The sequence below is a fragment of the Podarcis pityusensis genome (assembly GCF_964106645.2).
Source record: "Podarcis pityusensis genome assembly, chromosome: 8".
NCBI lineage: Eukaryota > Metazoa > Chordata > Lepidosauria > Squamata > Lacertidae > Podarcis > Podarcis pityusensis.
This window is the reverse complement of record NC_138033.1, coordinates 73,621,462-73,646,838: the sequence shown is the minus strand read 5'-3', so window position 1 is coordinate 73,646,838 and position 25,377 is coordinate 73,621,462. Positions and strand designations below refer to the sequence as shown.

At 45.0% G+C, this 25,377-nt stretch overlaps 1 protein-coding gene across 2 annotated transcripts in view; it reads left to right on the top strand.

The window, feature by feature from the left end:
* SAMD11 (sterile alpha motif domain containing 11) overlaps positions 1–25,377 on the top strand; it is a 297,706-nt gene that overhangs the window by 47,383 nt on the left and 224,946 nt on the right. For both annotated transcript variants that reach the window (XM_081016053.1, XM_081016051.1), the window contains exon 2: positions 13,269–13,358. The gene's annotated coding sequence lies outside the window, so the exon portion shown is untranslated. The remainder of the gene's footprint in view (positions 1–13,268; positions 13,359–25,377) is intronic.

Below are 25,377 nucleotides of genomic sequence, written 5' to 3'. Positions count from 1 at the left end.
GATCCCTTGTTGTCCCTTGAGGCTCAGGTGGCCTCAGTGGCGCAAAGTGCCTTCCATCAGCTTCTGCTGTGCCCCTATCTAGACAAGGATAGGCTAACTTCTGTTTCCTATGCTCTGGTAACTTCTAGGTTAGATTACTGCAACACATGGGTCTGCCTCTGAAGATGGTTCAGAAATTTCAGCTAGTGCAGAATTTGGCAGCCAGGTTGCTCACCAGTGCAAGATGGTTTGAACATATAAAACCAATCCTGGCCTGACTGCACTGGCTACCAATCGGCTTCCAGGCCCTATTCAAGGTGCCAGTTTTGACCTACAAAACCTTAAGCAGCTAAGGACTGCAGTACCTGAAGGACTGCCTTTCCCCATATGAAGCAAACCTGACCCTGCAATCATAATCTGAAGCCTTTCTTTATGTGCCCCCTCCACAAGAAGTCTGGAGGGTGGCAACCTGAGAATGGGCCTTTTTCTGTAGTGGCTCCCCGTTTGTGGAATGTTTCCCCCAGGGAGGCTCACCTGGCACCTTCACTACATACCTTTAAGTGCCAGGCAAAAACATGCCTCTTCACCCAGGGATTTGGCTGATGAAACCATCTTTGGCCTCTTAAATTGTGTGGGGGGGTATTGTTTTGTTTGTTGTTATGTTAATGAGCCTTGGGCTGATTAAACCATCTACGGACTTTTAATTGTGTTTGTTGGAAGGGGCTCATGGGGGTGTTGTTATATATTTTCTGTTCTCATTTTATATGTTTTTGTATGTGAACTACCTTATGATGTTCAGTTTACAGGCCGTATGCAAATTTAAATAATAATAATAATAATGGATATAAGGGAGTTGCAGCACAGCCACAATAAATTTCTGGGCAGGCTCCTCCCAGATTTGCTTAATGCCTTGATGCTCAGCCCTGAATGTGCCAACACCTTTCCAGGTTTCACGTTCCCTGGTTTGACCAGGGGAATGAGTATTACTGAAATCAAAAGTCCTACCCATGGAAGGATCCTTTCAAAGTCTTCCACATTGGACAGCAGTCAGTAGCAGAAGAAATTGTGCTGACCATTCCGTTCTTTACCAGAAATTTATGTCTGTTTCCTTGGAATCAAAGTCAGCCTCTCTCCTGCCAGAGCACTCCTCGCAGCTCAACTCCCCACTCATTTTTCCCTCATATTATATCGCAGAAACTGGGGTGCTGGTCATGTAATTGACAATCCACTTCTCAAGAAATAGTTGCTGTGCGGGTCTGTCATCTTGGCTGAACTTCCGTGCCTGGGAGGTTTTTATTTTACTCTGCAACCTGCAGATGAATCTCATTTTGCCCCAATGATTTATGGAGGCTGAGTTCTCCCTGAGTTGGTCTTTCATATCTACCTCCCTTTAAGATTTCAGTGTCTCTAAAGGCTCCACTATGCCTCCCTACCCCAGAAAGTCCTTCAAAATAACAGTCTCCCTAGAGAAGGGGACAAATTGAATAAACTCTCTTCACTTCACCCCTCAGTGTATAATTGTGCAGGCTTCCTTCAAATACATTGAAATCTTTTCATTCCTTTACCCTTCCTTTACCAAAACCCCAAGGTTCAGCAGCGCTTCTAGATTTCCAAGTCTGGAATTGTACCTTTTTCTTCCCAGATGCTGGGTGTTGGAAGTGTGGGATAGTTAGTCACATATAACCAACATGCTTAAGTCTAATTAATGCATGAAGGGGTTAAGACCATAAGTAAGCTGTCCTGCCAGTCTTAGCTCACCTTGGGAGGGACTAGGTAATCAAGACTTGTTCTGCTTAGTCTACCTGAGAAGCTCAATGTGTGAGGAGTCCTGAGCTGGTTGCTCCAAGCTCAGACTCCATAGCTCTTACAAGCCACTCTTGAGTTCCTATGTCAATAATTTAGGAACTAAGACAAGTTTTAATGCCTATGCAACTTTTTCTGAACACTGTACGGAAAAGCACATGAATTTGACTTTTGGAGAGTTTGTATGTAAACCATTTTTAACTTTGCAATTGCGTGTTCGTTTTCTTTACTAAGGAAACTTTGGAACTCACTCTAAAGGGCACATTTTATGGTTTTACAACCTATATTTCCAAGTTTTACTTGTTAGTCACACGCCAACAAGTAAAAACTATGTGTGGAAGTCTTTGACTGGCTGTGCAGTACTGCAGGAGTTTTCTTCTGTATGTTTGGTTGAATGTTTTTCCTGCTATGTACAAGGCCTGTCAAAACACCTCTGTTTCTTTCTCCTCAAGTTATACATTGCTTTTTTTCCCTTGGTGTTTGTTCAGTACAGTGTTGTCATGATTTATTGTTTCTCTGGAATCTGATCTGAATTATTTGAGTGACTTACCTAACATTGGGTTTCTTTGCCTTGAGCTAGCCTAGGAGTTAGTGAAGAAAGTACCGTAAAATAAAGCATTGGTGATGTTAAGTTGTGGGTTGTCATAGCAGACGACACAGCGATTTCCCCAAAGCAGCTCTTTATTTTGTAAGCTGGAACAGAACTAAGCTGAGGAGCTCAGTCAGCCTGCTTATATAGCGCTCCAGAACAATTGTAACTGTTGCCATTTTCTAAAACTATCCAATCACTGAACGTCACTTTTCGATCCTTCATTTGCATACAAAACTATCCAATCACTGAACGTCACTTTTCGATCCTTCATTTGCATAACTATCTACAGTATTCCCCTGCTGGCCCAGGGTGAGAACTTCAGTACATAACAGGTGACACTGGCTCTCCAGGGGTTAAGACAGGGAGTCACTCCCAGCCCTACCCAGAGATACTGGGGGTTGAACCTGGAATATTATGTGTACAAAGCACACAAGACTTTTCTTAATACATAGGAACACAGGAAGCTGCTTTATACCAATTCAACCATTGGTCCATCTAGCCCAGTATTGCCCAGACTGACTGGCAGCAACTCTCCAGGGTTGCAGATAAAGGTTTCTCCTAGTCCTAGCTAGAGATGCTGGGGATTGAATCTGGGACCTTCTGCATGCAAACCACTGAGCTTGGGTTCCCCAAGAAAGCTGCTTTAAAAAAAATCAGCCTCTTTGCTCATGTTGACCAGCATTATCAACTCTGACTGACAGTCACTTTCCAGGGTCTCAAGCAGAGAAGGTTATCCCTATCTCCTTCCTGTGCAGAAGGCAATTAATAAAATCATAATAATATATCAAGCGCCATTTGGAACTGTGGTTTTAGTTCTGCTGCCAGCTGACTGAACAGAAAGCGTTGTCCCTGAAGTGCTAAAAGGGGGCTAATTTGGAAGCAACCTTGAATCTCCAGTGTGTTCAAAGCCCGTAAAAGTTGTGCCCAGCATCGCACACAGAGCCTATGGGATTGATGACTGAAGAGAAAAAGGCTATGGATTGTATCCAATGCTAGTTGTATGGTGGTCGTGATGATTTACACGCCCTTCATCCTAAGCTCCCAGGGCAGGTTACAGCAATTCAAGCACAATATGGAAAACGGTTTAAAACATCTTACAATCACAGAAATAAGGTGGGTCCTAAGAATATACATCTCTGGTGTCAAAAGTCAGGATGAAGAGGTACCTCTTAATTCTCCACTGGAAACTGTATAATGAGGTGCCAGGCGCAACTCTTTGGGGAGAGAGTTCCACAACTTAGGGGCTGCCACAGAGAAGCGCTCTCCCAGGTTGCCACCCCCGTCAGCTTTTTAGGGTGGTGGAAAAGTCAAGAGGATCCCCTTTGCTGACCTTAGCATCCAGGGGAGTCTGTAGGGAAGGAGGTGGTTTTTCAAGTATTTGGGGCTGAGTTGTTTAGGGCTTTAAACACCAACATTAGCCTCTTTGATTGGGCCTGGAAACGAACTGGCAACCAGTGCAGCTGTTTTAAAACAAGGGTTATGCGAGATCTAAATGGAACCCCAGCTAGTAATCTGGCTGCTGCATTTTGGACCAATTGAAGTTTCCGAGTCAGTTTAAAGTAATGAAGATGACTTAGATCCATTAAGTTCATTGGGTTTGCTCTGCATACGATTTCATTCAATACAACCGTATAAAAATGTAGATTTTCTGGGGGGGGGGGGGGATTTCCATCCTTTCTCTCCATCCTTACATCTTTGACTACTAAAGAAATATGCATAAACCACATTGGGTAGGGATGCTGTCTCTGCCAATTTCAAAATTATTCTCATTTTTATTTGCTGTCTGAACCATCTGTGCTTCTAATATGGTGTTGTGGAGCACTCAGGCCAAATCTAGTTGTTTTATCTGATTCTCACAGCACCACCTCCTTGTTTAATAGGGCATGTAGGATTAGTGTTATGTTATGGGCAAAAAACCCCAAAAGAACCACCTTCTTGGATCGCACAGGTTCCCCGCCCCATCCCTTGCCTTTACTGACCCCAGCTACCTCCATCACAACTCTGCCTCCTTTTAATGCAGGAATAAGAAATCTGTAGCCCTCTAGCTGTTGCTGGATTCCAGTTCCCATCACTCCCAACCAGCATGACCAGTCGTCAAGGATGATGGGAATTGGAGTAGCAACAGTATCTGGAAGAATTCCAGTGGAAATGGGAGCAGAAATTGTGTTCTTGAATTCATCCTATGTTAGAACAAAGCAATCTAGCAAATCAGTATTCCCTGTTGTTGTTTTCAATCTGCAAATGATATGTAATTGATTATATTTCTCGCTTGCACACATTTGCACTGTGTTTCCTTTGCACTGAAATTATGGAATAGCAGTGTTATTTGCATGAATAATTATGTAAATTGCATAAGGGACATAATTTTGTGACAACAAGAGAAAGAGCATCGGTTTTGGCAGAAGATGAACTGCAGCTGAATGGAAACAGTGCTGCATGTGACGAATACAGAGCAGAACAGAAAACTGTGCATCCTTAGGTGGTTGCTTGCTGTCCTTGCATGATGTTCCTTGAAAGTCTCATAGCACCCTGCAGCTAACAACAGAGTTAGCCTTTATTTCAAAAGTTGCTTAGTTATAAAGATCCTGGATATGTCCTTCCCCTCTATGTGTGTTGTGCTAATAGACTGTGAGACTATTTGACTTGTGTCATAGCCTGGAAGTATTGATTTATTAGCCTCTGCCCAAGGTACAATGTTTTGTTTTCTGCTGCAGTGGAGAAGCAGGTGGAAAGAGGATACTTTCGCAGTGGAAAGCTCTTTGGGTAACTTTGAGCTAGTAACTGTTTCACAGGTTAGCCTACCTCACAGGGTTGTTGCAAGCATGAACTAAGGAGAGGAATGGGGAACCATATAAGCCACATAAAACTCTTTGAAGGAAAGGTAAGATAGAAATGTAAGAATGAATCAAAAAATCAAAAAAGTGCTTCTGGGTTGGTTCATATGGGCAGAGGCGGTCCTTGAGGTCCTGAACTGAATAAGGATGAATAGGTGAATACAGGCATTGTTGTTTAGTCATTTAGTCGTGTCCAACTCTTCATGACCCCATGGACCAGAGCACACCAGGCACTCCTGTCTTCCACTGCCTCTCGCAGTTTGGTCAAACTCATGTTCATAGCTTCGAGAACCCTGTCCAACCATCTCGTCCTCTGTCGTCCCCTTCTCCTTGTGCCCTCAATCTTTCCCAATATCAGGGTCTTTTCCAGGGAGTCTTCTCTTCTCATGAGGTGACCAAAGTATTGGAGCCTCAGCTTCACGATCTGTCCTTCCAGTGAGCACTCAGGGCTGATTTCCTTCAGAATGGATAGGTTTGATCTTCTTGCAGTCCATGGGACTCTCAAGAGTCTCCTCCAGCACCATAATTCAAAAGCATCAATTCTTTGGCGATCAGCCTTCTTTATGGTCCAGCTCTCACTTCCATACATCACTACTGGGAAAACCATAGCTTTAACTTTATGGACCTTTGTCAGCAAGGTGATGTCTCTGCTTTTTAAGATGCTGTCATACAGCAATACAGGCATACCTTAGTTTATTGAACTTTGCTTTATTGCACTTTGCAAATATTGCCCCTTATGAGGAGTCAGCTGCAACTGCAGCAGCCCACCTGCTTCCAAGGGAAGGAAGCCCGATGTTGCCACTGCCCCTCATCTGGCCATGGGTGTGGAACAGGCTAGGACTAGAGCTGGAGATTTTTTACCTCCTGCCCCTACAGCCAGGGGGTCTTGGCTTAATAGACTACAGTATAGTGTAAACATAACTTTTATATGCACTGGGAAACAAAGACAAAAAAAATTTGACCCACTTTATTGTGATATTTGCTGTATTGCAGAGGTCTGGAACCAAACCCACAATATCTCTGAGGTATGCCTGTACCACCACTGTGAATTGAGCCTGGGAACTATCTGGTAGCCATTGCCGTTGGGGGCAGTTGGGGCAGGATTGGTGTTGTGTTATCAGACTGTCTTGTCCCAGTAAGCAACTGGGCTCCCAAATTCTGCACCTGCTGCAGTTTCCAAAACCATCTTCAAAGCCAGCCCTTTGCCACCAAGGCCACTTCGCCTAAAGCAACAGTGAGTGATTCAGAATTACCCCTAAGCTACCTGCCTACTCCTTCAGAGGGACTGTAACCCCATAAAGAGAAGGCAACATGATGAGATGTTCCTCTGCACAAAATAAATTATCTATGCTTTGGAAACACTGAGGACCTCTGAGGGGAAGCAGAGGCGGACTTTGGTAATATGGTGCCCTGATCGAGGATGAAATTTTTTGCCCGTCTGCCCCCTGTCCCTCCAAAAATCTTATTTTCATACTAATTCCCTTGGGTATGGTTGCTTTTTTATTGATCTTCTCAATATTATTATTCTTATTATGCGCCACCTTGGCTCAGTGCCTGGGGGGGGGGGGGGACAGCCCACACCACCCTAAATCTGGTGATGGGGAAAGTGTGGAAGAATGAATGAATGAATGAATGAATGAATGAATGAATGAATGGCTCTCCCCTAGCCTTCTCTCTGACACACAAGTTTTTTGGTACTGAGAAACGTTCTACCATGTGACCACCCCTACCTGGTGCTGTATGGACATAACTAGACTTGCCACATATGGGAGAACTAGGCCTAGGTTTCTCTTGTTTCTAAGGATTCACTAGTCCATGCTCTCTGCCTGCCTTCCTGTTTGACCTTGGGAAGAAAAGCAAATGGGCCTCCCTTGAGACACTTACACAGGGCACGTGCGTTGCTAAACAAGGCTTTAAGCGTCCCTATCTGTAATGAATTGTTAAAAGCAATCAGATTAGGAGTGTGAATAAAGAACCAGCCTGCTTAATCCATGCTTAGTTTACAAACTTCTGGGTATTTTGGCAGCACTTGAAATGCAATGAATGTGAAGGCTTCTTTAAAAAGGTTGTCTAGGAAAGTGTTCTTGGCTGGAACCCTAAAACTATGCAACCCCAGTTTACCTGGATTTTGTAGCTGGAATAAATATGGGCCTGTTCCAGAAGGCTTTTCTTATGTTTTTAAAGTAAGATGCTGTTGAATTTTCACAAGAAAACAAAATTTGAATTGTAAGCTGAAATAGAAATGTGGATAATTGAACTTAAGGTTGGTAAAATGAGAAATTGAAATTGGTGGATCCCTCCATATTTCCCCCTCCTTGCTGGCTTTTGTGCTTTGCCAAAATATCTTCTCCACCACCATTCCCCTCCCTCAAAAAAAATTTGGAAGGAAGGCTGGAGGTTTTTAATCGCTACCTCCCAAGTGTGATGAGAGATCAATGCTGGGTTAATGGAGCAACCGCTCCAATCTGCGCTTGCAATGCACATGGGGGAAGGGAGCGTGTAGGTGCGGGAGACAGAAAGAGCCACTTGCTATGTGGCACTTTCTCCCAGCCCCCTGCCCTGCTTTTCACTTTTCAAATGCTTTGGATTGCTTTCGGGTCAAAGTTTGGGGCCAAGGGAAGAAGGGAAGTAAATTAGATCAAACATAAGGTTGGGCCAGGGCTTGTGCAACCAGCTCCGGTGGAGGTTTCCTTTTCCCTGTGTTGCAGATCTAATATTAAAAGCTACTGGTGATGAAACTGACTTGTGCATTAGGAACACGGGAAGCTGCTTTGCCCTCTATCTCTGAATGGCAGCAGCGCTCTCAGGTTTCAGGCAGGGGACATTCCCAGCCCTATCTGGAGATTTGACCCCAGCACCTTCTGAACTTTAAGGCCTTCCTTTGCAAGGTCAGTGATTTTTTCCATCCAGCTCAGCAACAGCCAGTGATACCCCCTCCCTCCCTCATACATTCCACTTGCTCAGCCACTTCCCAGCCTGGGGCATGAAGAAAAGGAGGAGGGTTGCCAAGGCCGGGAGATCCCCTGCTTCCACACTCTCATCTATCACCTTGAATTGTGTTGCAGGATAAAATTTCTCATCCGAACCTAATGATAAATTAAATCAAGGCTGGAGTAAAGAGGATTAATGGCCGTGCCTGCGTGTACCCAGCGAGGCGACCACAGCCGCCCAGCCCCACGAGCAAGTTTTAAAATGCTCATTAAAAACAATAAAGCCAATTGCCAGGTGAAGATTCTCCCCATTTCCCAAAGCAGGCAGGCAGAGCCTCCCTTGAGGGGTGGAGAAGGGGGGGCGGGTTTGGTGGCGGCGTCTTGTTTCTTCCATGAAAGAGTGGGGCTAACTATTTATCCTGCACTTTTTGCAAAGGGTGCAAAGGAAGCCTTAACAATGTCCAGGAATGGAAGTGCACTGTGAGAAATAAATAATATGAAATGCTTAAGAGTTTCCTCTGAGCTCAGTGTAACCTCCTGCAAAGGAGGCTGCCTGCTGCCTCTGAAGGAATCACTACAAAATCACCTGCTGCCTGTTGTGTCTCTGTATGATCTACTTCTCTGGGCTTGTCTCCTTCCAGTCTTCCATCATGCTGATGTCTAATTCTGCCATGGCTCTGCTTTCTAATGTTTGTAGATCTGTCTTTCCCAAGCTGGTGCCTTCCAGATGTTTTCGACTATAACACATCATCCCCAGCCGGCAGCATCCTCTTTTTTTGACATGGTTTGATATGTGTGTGTAGTAGAGTTGCCTGCTATTTTTTGCCTGTTTTAGTTTATTGGGGGAGGGTAGGTATTTCCCCTGTTTTTTGGTGGTGGCATTTGTAAGCATGAGCGGTTTTCTGAAGAAACGATGTTTTGAGGTGCCCACAGCTTTTATTTGGTTGCCCCCAAATTGCCATTGTTTTGCAGGAGGGATTCAAGGACATCCTTGTGCTTTAGATTTGCGGAGTTAAAGCAGATTAAAAGGCTCTGTACAATTCACTTTTTAAAAGAATCAGGACTTGGTGCAGTTAAAAAAGTGCAGGGAAACATTTGGAATGAATAAATGACTAACACAGGTGTGGAGAATATTTGGCCCTCCAGATGTTGCTGAACTACAAATCCCATCATCCCTGGCCACTAGCCATGCCTGCTGGGGCTGATGAAAGTTATAACTCAGCAACATCTGGAGGGCCAAAGGTTCCCCCACATGTGTCCTAATGGGAAGATGTGGAAACACATGGTAAGCAAATGCAGAATGGATGCTAATTGTTGTATAACTACCCCAGAAACAAATGCTCAATAACGTCTGGCCATGGTCTAACCCAGAGCTTTCCAAACTGTGTGTCACGACACATTAGTGTGTCGGCTGCAGTGTGTAGGTGTGTCACACGAATGCACCCCACTCTTCTCCCGGGGCTAGAAAGGGGTTCGTTTAACCTCCAGTTTGCTAGTAAAACTGAATTACTATGTCATGAAATGATACATGTCTAAAAAGTGTGTCGCCAACATGAAAAGTTTGGAAAGCTCTGGTCTAACCTCTGCTTAAGCTTTGTACAAGCAAATCAGTATGAATGCTTAACAAACAGGTTGTTTGGAGGAGTCCTTGTATTTACAAATGTGCTCCTGGGCCCAAAATTGCTGGGGACATCTGCATGACAAGCAGGTGCTCTGTCATTGAGCTATGGCCCTTCCCCAAGATTGTAGGATAGGAAACGAGGTTTCACATATCTGAGCATTTTTGCAGGAATTTGGCATCCCATAACCCACATGCTCAGGGGCGGGAATCCCCTTTCTTGCTGCTAAACTTGATGACTCCCCCCCCCCCCCGCTCCAACAGCTCTCCTAAATTGGAACAGATGCCGAGAAAATCTGATAATTAACCCCCCAGCGTCTCTAGGGGGGGCAGAAAAGTAAAACCCAAACTTCTCCTTCTCACCCATCCACCTCTAAGCCAGCCTGATAAATAAATTTGATGTCTGAGGGTAGAGAAAGGAAAAATATAAGTAAATTTATGCAAACATACTGTTGCAGCCAGAGGGGATTTCTCTCCTTGCTTCTGGGGTTTGCACTCTCTTTCTTTCTTTCTTTCTTTCTTTCTTTCTTTCTTTCTTTCTTTCTGAAAGAAAAGCAAATGGACCACAAGAGGAAACATGTCATGGTGCAAACTACAACCAGATGGTACGGGTGTGGGAGGAAAAGGTTGGAGAAGGGGGAATTCTCCGAACGGAACATGTTTGTCAAAAAGCAGAGGTGGCAGTCAAAGAAACCTCTTGTTTGGCTTAGTGGGTTCCCCAGGACTCCTGCGGAGGAGGTTGAACTCAGAGCAGCTGGCTGGAAACTGGTGTTGGCAGCGGAACAAAACTGAAGGGTGGTTCTTTATGAGCTTATAGAAGCCACAGCTTCTGATTTGGAAATTACCCCCACTCCATAATCCTAGTTTTGTAGGATTGTGAGTTGTAATTAGGAACATAGAAAGCTGTTTTGTATGGAGTCAGATTATTGGTCCATTTAGCTCAGTATTGTTTACACAGACTGGGGTTGAATTTTGAATGAGCGTGCACACAGTTGTGCCATAAATCTGGTGCCAGAAGACCAGGGCCAGCCCTACCACAAGGCAGAGTGAGGCAGCTGCCTCAGGCAGCAAATTCTGAAGGGTGGAAAAGAGGCTAGAATGGTGTGCCATGTGGTCTGTCCTGCAGCCCCTAAGCTAGCTTCCTGCTCTAGCATGGACGGCGCACCAATGAGGAGACCTGAAGCAACATGCCTCAGGCCTCCCACCACACTGGGGCCTGGATCTGTGGCAGGGGAGCATTGGTAGCCCATCTTGCTTCAGGTGCCAAAAGGTCTCTGGCAGGCCCTGCACAAGACTCTTCCTTTTTGCTGCAGAAGATTGAACACAACTACGCCTCTTGCAGTTGAGTTAGAGATTACATGGTAGATGAGAGTGTAGGAACATAGGAAGCTGACTTACACAGTCAGACCATTGGTCCATCTAGCTCAATATTGTCTACACTGACTGGCAGTGGCTCTCAGACAGGGAACTCTCCAAGCCTTAAGTAGCAATGCCCAAGATAGAATGTGGGACCTTTTGAATGCAAGGCAGATGCTGTACCACTGAGCTATGGCCCTTCCCAACTTAAAGAAAGTAGTCTTAGAAGTGGACTCTGCCCATGGTGAGAGGCACTCTTGTCTAGGGAATTGACAGCTCTGTCAACGTTGATTTCTCTCAACTTCTCATGTTTTCATCAGCCTTAAGGCCATTCTCTACATTTCTGCATCAATTTGCAGGTGGAAAAAGTTTTCTTGAAAACGTATCAGTACATTTCTCCCAATATAGAGGTTTGTGCAAAGTAATTTCCTCAAATATAATGCGAATAAATCAAATTTCACTTTGGTTCACATACTGGATCAGGAGGTGTGAATTAGGTAGGTTCCTGTTAAAATACAAACTGCACCAAATTTCTTCCCATCCCTAATGCACAGGAATAGTGGCTAGGCAGCAGTTGATTTGCTTGTGGACGACCACGCAAGGGGGAATGTGCTTTAAAAAGTATATAACTGCTACTATACACATTATTGTGCACACTTTCCCCTGACGTACACATTTGCAGAAGTGCACATTTTGAAGGTTAGCTGTGTTTCAATTCATGTATTGTTTTGGAAAATGCATTTTTAAACCTTGCTTTTCAGACAAATCATTGTCTCCCATGGTGGCTCATATGAATTTAACGGGGGTGGGGTGGGGGACACAGAGAGAGAAGTTTTGCCGTCAGTCAGGCTTACAATGGGCTCTTCCAGCCCATCTGTTTATTGAGCATCCATGCTGATTCATTTCCTCAAGATTTGCATAGACGTTGTTTGCTTAGACAATTATTATACAGTGGTACCTCGGGTTAAGAACTTAATTCGTTCCGGAGGTGCGTTCTTAACCTGAAACTGTTCTTAACCTGAAGCACCACGTTAGCTAATGGGGCCCCCTCCTGCTGCTGCTGCACCGCCGGAGCACGATTTCTGTTCTCATCCTGAAGCAAAGTTCTTAACCCGAGGTACTATTTCTGGGTTAGCAGAGTCTGTAACCTGAAGCGTATGTAACTTGAAGCGTATGTAACCCGAGGTACCACTGTATTTATTTAATTAAAAAATTTATATACTGCTTTATTACAGCCACCTCTAAACCATAGCTGTCAAGTGTCCCTTATTTGAAGGGACAGTCCCTTATTCCAGCGCCATGTCCCACTGCTATCCCTTATTGATGGATGTCCCTTAAATGTCCCTTAAATGATGTCCCTTAAATTTCAAAGGAAGCAGCTCCTCTCCCTCCCTCCCTGCCAGCCAGGGAGGAGGGAGGCTCCAACTGTGTTGCTTGGCTGTGTTGCTCACCCAATAAGGAGTCTAAGAACGACTGGGGGGTGGAGCTTGCATGCCTTGTGTGTGGCTAGTTAATGCAAGCTGAGGAGGTTTTTGAATGCTGGACGTCATTTTATTGCATGTGCTGCTGCAAACTTTGCAGTGCAAAGCCAGGCCAGGGAGCCATCTTAAGTTGAGGCTGCATAGGCCTTGTGATGCATGTGATTCAGATTCTATTCAGTTGAACCTCTGGTTACAAAGTTGGTTGGACAGTGTTCTCGAAGCTACCAGCATGAGTTTGACCAGACTGCAGGAGGACAGGAAGACTGGAGTGCCTGGAACAGGTGAGGCTGCAGGTCCCTTATTTTCAAGGCTGCTGGTCCCTTATTTTCAAATCTGTAAGTTGACAGCTGTGCTCTAAACAGTGAACAAGGAACTGAGTGTAATGTGAAAAAATAAAAAACATTTTAAGCTGCAAAATCAGAATTCAGTTAAAATGCCTGCTGGAACAAAATAGTATTCAGTAAGCACCATAAGTTCAGCAGGGAGAGGGCCTGTCTGACCTCAACTGGAAAGGAGTTCACAATGCTGAACGTAAGGTTGCTGGTGGATGTGAGCTGTGCATCTGAGCCATAGAGGACCACTAACGGTGACTTCCCCGAAGACCTCAGTGGTTGATCAGGGATAATAGGAACCCTGCTGTTTATTAAACGGTAATTCTTATTGGTTTCCATACAGATTTATATGGCGTTGCTGAAAACCACCAGCATCCTGTTCTCACAGTGGCCAGTCAGATTCCTCTGGAAAGCCCACAGACAGGGCCTAAAGGTAAGGGGGCATGGTTTCTCCCAGCATCCCCAAGCCACACTGGTTCTGACGAATGGCCCATCTAGCCAGGTCCCAAAGTGGCCAACCAGATGGGAAGCCCACAAGCAACTTGTACATTCTGCCTCCAACAGTGGCCTCAGGTAGCAAAATACTTTGGATTGCCCCTGTGAGGCATGTACCAAACGCATGTAATAATAATAATAATAATAATAATAATAATAATAATAATAATAATTTTTTATTTATACCCTGCCCTTCCCGGTTCAAAAACCGGGCTCAGGGAGGCTAACAACATATTTAAAACACTTAATTATAAAAGCAGCATAAAATACAGTATAAAAACATGAATAACAATAAAATTCAAAAATCAATTTAGGGGAAATAAGCATTAGATAATCCCCAGGGCTAGCTGGCTGAATTGGTCCTACTTGGGCCAGCGAGGAGGCCAGGGGAGAATTAGCTGTGGGGTCTCAGAACAGGTGATCTTCATAAAAGGGAAGGGGGAGGGAAGGGAAATAAAAGATCAGGCTGAATTCAAATTAAAGGCCAGGCAGAATAGCTCTGTCTTACAGGCCCGACGGAAGAAGGTTAAATCCTGAAGGGCCCTAGTCTCATGGGACAGAGCATTCCACCAGGTCGGAGCCATCACTGAAAAGCCCCTGGCCCTGATGGAGGATAGTCTGACTTCCTTAGGGCACGGGACCTCTAAACTATGGTTGTTCATGGACCTTAAAGTCCTCTGCGGGGCATACCAGGAGAGGCGGTCCCGTAGATACGAGGGCCCTAAGCCACAAAGCCAGGGAACAGGTCAGATTTTAGTTTTTGTTTGGAGGCGGAAACGGCAGCAGGGGTGGGGGAGGTAAAATCCATCTCTCTCCCCGTTGCCAGCCAGCCTCAGTTTTTTTGTCATGGGAAATCAATTTATCACTGCCAACCTTTCCAACTCCCACACCTTCAGGGAAGCAGACAGAGAGGCTGGGGGGTCGGGGAGGGGGACCTGGCTGCCGGGTTTGGCGGCGCTTCGGGGAGTTGACAACACTGCCAGGCCTGATGCAGCCAAGTGGGAGAGATGGTTCATTACATGAGACTGGCAGTTGTGTCTTTTGCCTCTGGCTGCATTTGTTCCGGCATTGCAGCCTCTTGCCTTGCTTCCCTCAACCTCTTCAGTCCAGGCATTTAGCATTTCTGCTTGGCTTGCTTCTGGATTAAAGCTTAACACGTCCTTTGCCAACCTGGTGCCCTTCAGATATTTTAGACCACAGCTGCTTTCACCTCCAGACAGCGTGGTCATGTTTTGGACTACAGTGGTACCTCGGGTTAAGTACTTAATTCGTTCCAGAGGTCCGTACTTAACCTGAAACTGTTCTTAACCTGAAGCACCACTTTAGCTAATGGGGCCTCCTGCTGCCGCCACGCCGCCGGAGCACGTTCTCATCCTGAAGCAAAGTTCTTAACCTGAAGCACTATTTCTGGGTTAGCGGAGTCTGTAACCTGAAGCGTATGTAACCTGAAGTGTATGTAACCTGAGGTACCACTGTACAGCTCTCATCAGCTTCAGCCAACATGGCTGCCATTTTGAACTCCAAACATGTGGGCGGAAGCTGATGACAATTGTCATCCCCATCATCTGGAAGGTACCAGGTTGTCAATGGCTGATGTAGCAACAAAACCTACTCTGAAGTCACATTTAGATTTTTCCCAATCTGTTGGATTTTGGCTGCAGTAGAAAAATGAGGGGAGAAAGGTGTGGAAAAAGAAGCACACTTATTGGAGGTGGAGGAGGGGTGGGAAGCAAACATTCATTGACATCTGCTTCCTACTTTTGCTTTTTAAAAATCTGCCTTGCCTCGTTTTGCGTCAGGAGAGTCTGCTTTGGGGAATTAACCAAATTGGACATAAATAATTGAAGCAGTTTGAATCGTATTTCTTCGCTAATCAAAGAGAGTGGTCCAGGAGAGCTGAAGAGGCAAAATTATTATTATTAAGCATTGATTTGATTTATGATGTCCATATCTTCTGCCAATCCCCAGTGGTAGGGCTCAAGGCGGCATACATAAGGTTTCCAGGGGACCTCCAATCAAGGAACTGATGGGGAATAGGAATGTGGGGGGAACTGCGATCCAGTTTGCATTGTGCCATGAAAGTTCCTAAGTCTCACTCCCCACCTCCTAAAAAGGCAGTAACTGAAACTCAGCCATACTTCGAAATTCATGCTTCTCCAGCCAACAATGTTTACAGAAACATGAATATTAGAAGATGTGCATAGAAATGCATCATATGAGTGGGGGTGGGGGGTGGGGAACAATTACCATCTCCCTAACCTGGCAGTCAAGGGAAATGAATCACATGGACAACTACCGTATTTTTCGCCCTACAGGGCGCACTGGCCCATAGGGTGCACCTAGTTTTTTTGGGGGGGGAAATAAAGGGGGGGGGAATTATCCCCCCCCTGCAGCCACGGGGCTGGGGCAGGGGAAGCCCGAGCTTCCCCAGCCCCCAGAACAGGCTGCTATCCTCAAGCCTTTGGAGCCCGGCGGGAACTCCCGCCGCGCTCAGAAGGCTTGCGGATAGCTTCCTGAAGCCTGGAGAGCGAGAGTGGTCGGTGCGCACGGAGCCCTCTCGCTCTCCAGGCTTCAGCGAAAGCCTGCATTCGCCCCATAGGACGCACACACATTTCCCCTTCATTTTTGAAGGGGAAAAAGTTTGTCCTATAGGGTGAAAAATATGGTAGTTCACTCATAACATGTTTATTGCAGGACACATCATATCTGATATGTATCTGCTAGTCTTGTTTTTATTTTTTTGTTAAATCGCTTTTCTTGCTGTTAACCTAAACTCAAAAATCATTTTTGGGCAAGGGACACATTCTCTTCAGGGGAGATTGCTTGTAAAGATGTATATGTTAGGAGAATTACATACAAAAAATGTGTATATCAGGATAAATCTGTGCTAAAACCTAACAAATTTTCATCAGGATATCAATAGGGAAGTGGCAATTGCGGAGAACTGAATTTAAGATTTAAGAAATGGGGAAATGATGGAAAAAGGAATTGATTACATCCTCTTCTCTGAGTGCCAGAGGCTCTCCAGGGTCTTGGGCAAAGACAGGTCTTCCCTGTTACTTTCTGCCTGATCCTTTTCACAGGAGATGCCAGGGATTGAACCTGGCTCTTTCTGCATGTCATGCAGGGACTATACCACTCATCATAATATGAGAAGAGCCTGCTGAGTCAGGCCAATGGCCCACCTAGTTCAGTATCCTGTTCTCACAGTGGCCAAACAGATCCCTATCTGGGAAGCCCAAAACCAGGAACACAAGAACACCTTCCCTTCCTTTGGCTTCCAGCAACTGGTATTCAAAAGTATTACGGTCTGTGACTAGGGCTGGATTAAGACCTTTAGAGATTTGGGGGGGGGGGGGGGGTGTAGCAGAAGATAAACAATAATAAACCATAAAATTCAATTGTATTTTTTGAAATGAAGCAAAATCTACAGTAAGATGGAAAATAATATTTATTTTTGTATACTTCCACTTCATTTATATTTGAAAAAATTGTATCCTACTTTTTCTAATTGCAAAGTATTTGATAAGATCCTCAAAACTAATCTTATGTAACACATCTGCTTCTGTACATTGTAGAGATAAGGCATCCAGCCTGCCTTGTTGCATAGTTGCTCTCTTGGGATTTCTAATATACTTCAACTGAGAAAATGAACGCTCAGCTGAGCAGTTCGTGACCATTAATGTTAAAAATCCAGCAACGGAAAATTTCTCTCGTGCCCCCCTTTCCCTTATTGCCCTTTAAGCATGTGCATATTTTGCTTAATGTTTAATCCAGCCCTGCCTGTGACTGTGGAGGCAGAGCATCATTGCTAGTAGCTATCAATACCCTTGTCCTCCGTGAATTGGTCTAATTCTCTTTTAAAGCCGTCCAAGCTGGTGGCTGTCACTACGAGTGTGAATTTCACAAGTTGTGTGGCAAAGTACTTTCTTCTGTCTGTCCTGAACCCTCCCACCTTGGCTTCACTGGATGTCCCCAACTTCTAGTATTATGAGACAGGGAGAAACTCTTTTCTCTATCCCCTTTCTCCATGTCATGCATAATTCTATACATGCTCAGGTATGCTCTCACCCCGTAAGCTAAAAGTGGCTCTCAGAATGCCTGTATCCTCCAATGCAATGGGCGGTCCTCACAAGCCACAAATTTCTTAGATATTTGTTATTTCACTGGCCCCCAGTCTCTCCTTGAACAACTGCTCTTGCATAACTAATCGGGACTGCGTCCTGCCAGCCTGGATCATGGCACACCGTGTAGAGCAAAAAGCTCTTAATCCCCGTGAAGACGGTGTCTGCCTTGTAGCCAAAGCAGCTGCCCCCTTTCCTCTTCCAAGAGTGACGCTCTGGGAGCTGTTGCATGCTTGTTGGAACAACAGGGCACAGGAAGAGCTTTGCTGATCTTATTTCCACACCCCAAAGAGACTGCTTGCACTCTAAGGGCTTCGAGAAGGTGCTCAGTCCCCTAATCATCACCATCTATAAACATGGAATTAAAGCAAATCTAACTCTCTTTCCCTCTCTCTCTATACAGTGGTACCTCAGGTTAAGTACTTAATTCGTTCCAGAGGTCCATTCTTAACCTGAAACTGTTCTTAACCTGAAGCACCACTTTAGCTAATGGGGCCTCCTGCTGCTGCCGTGCCACCGGAGCACAATTTCTGTTCTCATCCTGAAGCAAAGTTCTTAACCTGAAGCACTATTTTTGGGTTAGCGGAGTCTGTAACCTGAAGCGTATGTAACCCGAGGTACCACTGTGTGTATATATATATATATATATATATATATATATATATATATACACACACACATATACTTACACATACACATACACACACATACACATACGCATACACATACATAGATGGAATAGTTTTCAGATGGTAAAGGCAGTGTGAACAGGACTTTCTGTTTGCCAGGGTTTTCTAGAGTTTGGCTCAGCAATCTGTTTTTGCTCTGCCCTTGAGTTATCATTCCTTCTAATAGCAAACTCAGGTGCTTGAGTGGTGACAGGATTTGGAGACAAACTTGGGCCTTTGAAAAACAACAGGGAGGCATTAGCATGCTAGTGTATAGCCAGAATTATCTAGAATAGTCATTACCTAACTTCTCCCCCCTCCCCAACAGACCACTTGAAAATTGCTGAGGTTCTAGGCAGGCTGCTTCGTGCTTTTTCTGCCTGTTGCGGTGGTTGTAAATGCACTGTGTTAGATGCTGTGCGATTTTTAATTGTACTTTTATTGCTTCTTTTTCTCATATGCTGTACTTTACCGCATTGCAATTTGATTTCCATAGGACTCTTTCCACTCCTTTCGAGTCATCTCATCACTCCTTCTTTCACACTGCTAATCCTCTCCATTCTTTTCATGCGCTTCCTCCCCTCCCCTCCATGTCTGGTCCATCTGGACTGGACCAGATTGCTGGGTTCTAAGAATGGCAGAGCAGCCACTGAAGCGGCTATTCACAGCCACTGCTGCAGCCATTCTTCACAGACATGTTGTGGACTACCTAAATTAGGTTTGTGGACATCTGGTGGCCCAAAGGCCACAGTTTGGGAATCCCTGATCTAGTAGTGCAAGACATTTGAAAAACAGGAAGACTCAAAGGGGGCAAACAGCCCATGAAATCACCCAGTGATTGTTGACTGTGCATGCTTAGCGACTGCTAGGAGCTAACTTGAGGGAGAGGCCAGTGGGAATAGTGGTTGTTGTTGTTTTTAATTTAATTACAAATTACAGTGGTACCTCTGGTTATGTACTTAATTCGTTCTGGAGGTCCGTTGTTAACCTGAAACTGTGCTTAACCTGAGACACCACTTTAGCTAATGGGGCCTCCCACTGCTGCCGCACCGCCGCACGATTTCTGTTCTCATCCTGAAGCAAAGTTCTTAACCCAAGGTACTATTTCTGGGTTAGCGGAGTGTATAACTTGAAGCGTCTGTAATCTGAAGCGTATGTAACCTGAGGTACCACTGTACATTTCTATCCTACCTTCCCTGCAAGGAGCTGAAGGCGGCATACATGGTTCTCCCTCCATTTTATTTATGCAATAAGCCTGTGAGGTAGGTAAGGCTGAGAGATGGTGACTGGCCCAAGGTCATCCAGTTAAGCTTCATGGCTGAATGGGGATTTGAACCCTGGCCTCCTAGGTTCTAGTCTGACTCTAAGCACTAAATCACCGTGCCTATGCTTGTTCTTGTGGGTTGAAGACCACTAAGGGTAGGACAGAAATTTGATTCAGTTCACAATTGAAGGTGAACTTACCTAATTTACACTTTTCAAAACAATATGAGAACCAAAAGGCAGCCATCCTTTGAGGGTCACACTTGTCCGAATTCTGCAGTGTAGTTATCCAGCCATGTAATGAGTACAAAACTGTATATACTGGGGTGAAGCATGCATAGAAATGCACATATGTAGTGGAAATAACTTACAAAAATGCATTATGTTAGGGAACACTGCTTTGCAAAAGAGATTTGCACTAAAATGCTGCTGAATTTTCACAAGGACTTGAGGAACTGCACTCAAGACTGGAAAAATGTGAAACTGAAATGGACAGATTTGTTCACTCATATTTGTTGCTGAGCAGGGATTTGAACCCTGGTTTCCCAGGTCTTAGTCTGGCATTCTAACCACTTCACCCCCTGGCCTATTCCACTCCTTGTTAGTCTAGCAACATCATCCCTTGGTACAGATGATCATTACCTCCCCTGGATTAGCTTCTAGATCCCTGACAGAGGGGCAGAAATTGACCTATAAGCCTCACTGTTTTCCCCACCTACACTGAGTAGGCAGGTTAAAATTTGAAGGCAGCAGCTGGGATGCATCTTTAACCACCTCCACCATCCTGCCTGTTAACTGCTCACGTTTTTTCCTCTTGCTCTTTGAGAGCAAACAAACATGCACACTTGAGCAGATATGGGTTAATCCTTAAGAATGGGGGTGGTAGGAGTGGAAGGGCTTTTTTTTTTTGCAGAAGACAATGGCCTAATTAAATCCATCTCTCTCTTCCCTTTGAGCGGCCTGTGCACATGGCAGTGATCCCAAGTAAAGGGAGTTTCAGATGGGCTCACCCCTGGATCAAAGTCTGACGTGGAGGGCCTTGAAAAATTGAGCTCATGTAACACCTACAAAGTTCAAACAGAGCTGTGTTGCTTCTCTAAACTACCTTTGATTGTAGCTGAAATACAAAAATATTAAAAAGAAGGACTCCATTGGGGAGTTGTGGTTCAAATCCTTCAGACAGTACCACAACAACTATCCCGGGAGTAAACTATGCTGGGCTAAATGATGGACTAACAGATCAACATGGTAGAAAACAGTTTTCTATGTTCACTTCCCAGTCCAAAGGTAATGGTGAGGAAGTTCATAAAAGGCCCACAAAACCCTGGAAAGTCAGCTAAGAGTTGACCTGTGTGGATAGGCATCCTGATTCCTCCGCCTAGTGAAATGAAACTGGGATCTCAAATCAGGGGATGACAGAATGTGGCCCTTCAAGCCTCTCTTTGTGGCCCTCAATACTTTATTCAGGTCCTCATTAACTCTGCTTCATGCCCTTCCTTGAGTGTTACTGCCTGACTGGAATGTGTCCTTCAGCTGTGATTATAACTTTTGCCTGCCTAGATGGAAGATGGTGTGTCTGTGTGTGTGTGTGTGTGTGTGTGTGTGTGTGTGTGTTAGAGAGAGAGAGAGAGAGAGAGAGAGAGGGAGGGAGGGAGGGAGGGAAGGTATAGACCTCAGAGTGTTGTGGGATTAAAATGTAGCCTACTATACAAAAATAAGAGTTGCATCCATTGCTCTGCCTACTTTTTGCCTCTGGCCTTGCCCACCACTGGTATGTGGTCCCCAGAAGTCTGCCCATGATGGGATGTGACTATTGGGCTGAAAGGGGTTCCCGCCACTCCTGTAGTAAGCGATAGTGGCTTACTTAATGAGCATCTCCTCTGAATATTCAGGAACAGGAGGGAGGGAGGGAGAGAGGGAAGGAAGGAAGGCTGGCCAGCGCATGGAGAATTAATCAAGTCAACTATGGCAACTATGACTCTAAAGGAAATAACGCTGCGATAAAATTTTGCCGCGCTGGAGCAGTGCACAGTTTAATCACTAGAGATGAAGGGAAGCTGCTGACGTTTTTTGGGAGCCGTTTTCTATTCCCCGGCTCGTGTCTTCTCAGATAAAAAGTAATAAGCTAATTAAAACGTGCCCAAGCGTGGCTGTGAGCAATAAAATGGAAGTGTGGGAAATAAAGAGACAAACAGACAAACAAACAGGCCAGCTCTTCCACCTCGGCCTCAGATCCCACTCCACCTACCTCAGGCAGCCAGGACTCAGGTGGGTCAAGTGGAGCTTCTTGATAAACCTGGCATGATTGTGGCCAGCAGTAACACGCAGAAGCCACATCTGCACCAGATGTTTAAAACACTATAATGCCATTTTAAAACAGTCATGGCTCCCCCCAAAGAATCCTGGGAACTGTAGTTTATGAAAGGTGCTGAGAGTTGTTAGGAGGTCTCTGTTCCCTTCACAGAACTACAATTCCCAGAGTTCCCTGGGAGGAGGGATGGATTATTAAACCATTTTGGGAATTGTATCTATGGGAGGGGAATAGCTATTGCTTCCAAATACCAGTTGCTGGAAACTGCAGGAGAGGAGACTGTTCTTGTAAGAGCAGGATGTCTGGCCTAGAAGGGCCATTGGCCTGGCTCAGTGGGCTCTGCTAATGAAGGAGGCTCTTTTAAGTTGGAGGGGCCTTTTTAAAAACAACAACAACACTAGAATTCTTAAAGTTTTCTCCAGAGTGGGTTGCCAAATTCCAATTCCCTGAATCTAGGAAATGTATTTTGTATATTTAAATAAATTGTTTGGCCATTGTGCAACTTTCACTCTGGTTTTGTGGTGGGAAACGCTCTTCTTAAACAGTTTTCTATGAACAGCCAAAAACTGCACACAAGTGCCTAAGTCTTTGTGCACCTGAGCACCTAGGTTTGACCTGATTAGGGAATCTGGGGAAGTTCCTGAGCTAGACTTGATCAAGGTCAATTGCCATTACTAGATTGCCCTTTCCTGTGGCCTGAGGTGTGTTTTCTGTGCGTTGTTACTTGGTTGGAAATCAAAATCAGCTGTCAGCAGAAAATGACTGGACAGGATGCATGGTGGTGATTGCATTAAATTTTTGTGTGTGTGGACCCATGCTGACGTTTGTGCGCATATGTGCCCATGCACACACATGTGCAGCACATTGCTTCCCTTCACCCCTAACCTGTTCATCCAGATAATGAATTCTACAGAATGTTGGAAGAGTTCTTCTGAGGGCAGAACCAGTTCTACTGTGAGTTTAAATATAGAGTACCATTAAACATCCTTAATTCTTTTTTAAGTAGGAAACTTATGGTCAGTTTACTAACACAAGTCACCTCAGAAGCCAGCACATGAAATGCTGTTCATTGCTAAGGGAATGAATGGTCTCTACAGCATGCAGAGTCTCATGACTCCTGATGCTTGGAGTAAGATACGTGTTGCAAATACACAAGCGTCTGTAATTTCCTATGAAAACAGACAAATTCTGAACACATGCCATATTGTCAGGGCATCTGGTAGATCCTTGGTCTATCAAACTCAGCATTGTCTATACTGACTACCAACAGCTCTCCAGAGTTTCAGGCAGGGTTCTTTCCCAGCCTTACCTGGAGATACCAGGGATTGAACTGGGACTTTCTATGTGCAAAGCACATGCCCTACCACTGAGGTATAGTCCTCTTCCACTGCTTGGCCACTGGTAGAGAGGAGGTGCTAGATGGACCCTTGTTTAATCCAGCAGGGTTGATAATGTGCTGCTTTGCTGACTGTATGGACCAGCAAATCTGTGTGTTCAGTCTTTCTCCTCTATAGCGTTCTTCTCTAAAGAATGATCCCAGTTGAAACAGGGCTTTATGGCAAGGTCAGAGTTCAGGATGGATTGCTCCATGTGGAGTTGGAACAAGTTTGGAATGTTGGTTCAACAACAGTTAAACCCAGATATTGAACCTGGGACCTTCTACATACAAAGCAGATGTTCTACCACTGAACTATGACCCTCTCCCTTAAGATTTTGGGATAACTAGCCTCATATAAGCAACATGCTTAAGTTTAATTAATACAATAAGGGGTTAATACCATAGAGTAAGATGTCCTGCCAAACTTAGCTATGTCCACTTCCTCTTACCTTGGGAGGTACTAGGTAATCAAGCCTTTGTTCTTCCCCAGTCTACCCAAAAAGCTCATCTTATGAAGAGGTTTGAGTTGGTTGCTCCAGCAAAACCCCATAGATCTCACAAGCCACTCTTGAGTTCCTATTCCAATATTTAGGACCTTTCACCACTTTGTAACTAAGCCAAGTTTTACTGCCTGGGCAGCTTTCTGAAGCACGTTAATCTGACCTTTGAAGTGTTTGTAAGTAAACCATTTTTTAATTGACCAAATGTGTGGTCTTTTCCTATTCTGGGGGATGAGAGAAACTTGGGAAAGAAACTTTTTAAGGGGACATTTTGGAACTCACTTGGAAGGGCTAACTGGCAGTAGCTCTCCAAGGTTTCAGGTAGGAGTATTTCCAAGCCCTACCTGGAGATGCTGGGGATTGAACCTGGGAGCTTGCACGTGCTAGACAGAGGTTTTCCTACTGAGTTACTGCCTTTCCCTTAAGGCATAGGAATATAAGAAGCTGCCTTGCATGGAATCACATCATTGGTCCAACTTGCTCAGTAAGGCACACACTGGCAGCAGCTCTCCATTATTTAAGCCATGGAGAAGCCAGGGATTGGACCAGGGATTGGACCAGGGAACAGCTGTTCTAGCCCTCGAGTTGCAGCTCTTCCCCTAAATCAGCTTCCTTCCCTTCTGCCCTCTGGTACAAGGGAAGTTCCAAAAGGGGAAGCCCAAGAATAGGGGCTATCCCTTAAACCACAGGCGTGGGCTGCCTCACCCCAAGCAGCAACCCTCCCACCTCTGCTTTGCATGCATCACAAAGGGAAACATCTGTTGGGTTTCAAGTGGTTCCAGGAAACATAGTCTGAGTAGGTGGCAGCTAGGTTTCATGATGCAGCGAGACCAGGGCACCCCTTGCTGCATTGGAAACAAAAGCACAAAACCACAATTGCTGTAAACACAGGGAAGGGGAACACTCAACACTTTCTCCAAGCAGCCCTTAAGATTTTGTTTGCATAAGAACAGTCTGCTGCATCAGACCAATAGCTCGCCTAGTCCAGCATCCTGCTCTCACAGTGGCCAACCAGATGCCAATGGGAAGCCCACAAGCAGGACCTAAGCACAAGAGCCCTCTTTCGCCTCCTATGACTTCTAGCAACTGGCATTCAGAAGCATGACTGCCTCCAACTGTAGAGGTAGAGCACAGGGATCATGGCTGCAATTCAAGCTTCGCAGTCCTTGGCCTGATGCCCACACACCAACAGGCTAATGTGCTAAACAGCTGTTACAGTACCATATTTCATGTCCATGCTTCAAGTCTCTCCAGCAATGCTCTACGCAGACATCCTCCACTCTGCTTTTCACCTTGGATTTCCCACCACTTGTATGTGTGGGATGCCCCAGTTTCCTTTATCAGAGAGTTGAGCCCTGCTTTCTTCTAATGGGAACCTCCTGCCATGTCGCCCCCCCCCTCCTTTAAAATAAGCTCCAGTTTGTAAATTAGTTCCTCCAGGAATGTTTGTACTGTGGGATGGGTTTTAATAGGTAGGAGAGGATATATTAATTGCAATTTATCTTTCCAGGCCGCCACATGTGTTGGTTGAAGTTTTAAAGTCCCATCCTTAGCAGCAAAATTGAAGCATGTAGGAATAGGCTGTGAAGCCTCTTAATGAAGCCCAATTATGAAGTAAGATGGCTTCCCCCTTTCTTCCTCTATTTAACAAAGAAATCAGACAACATATTGAAAAGCAAGCTTAAAATATAACTTAATTAGATCAATAAAGAT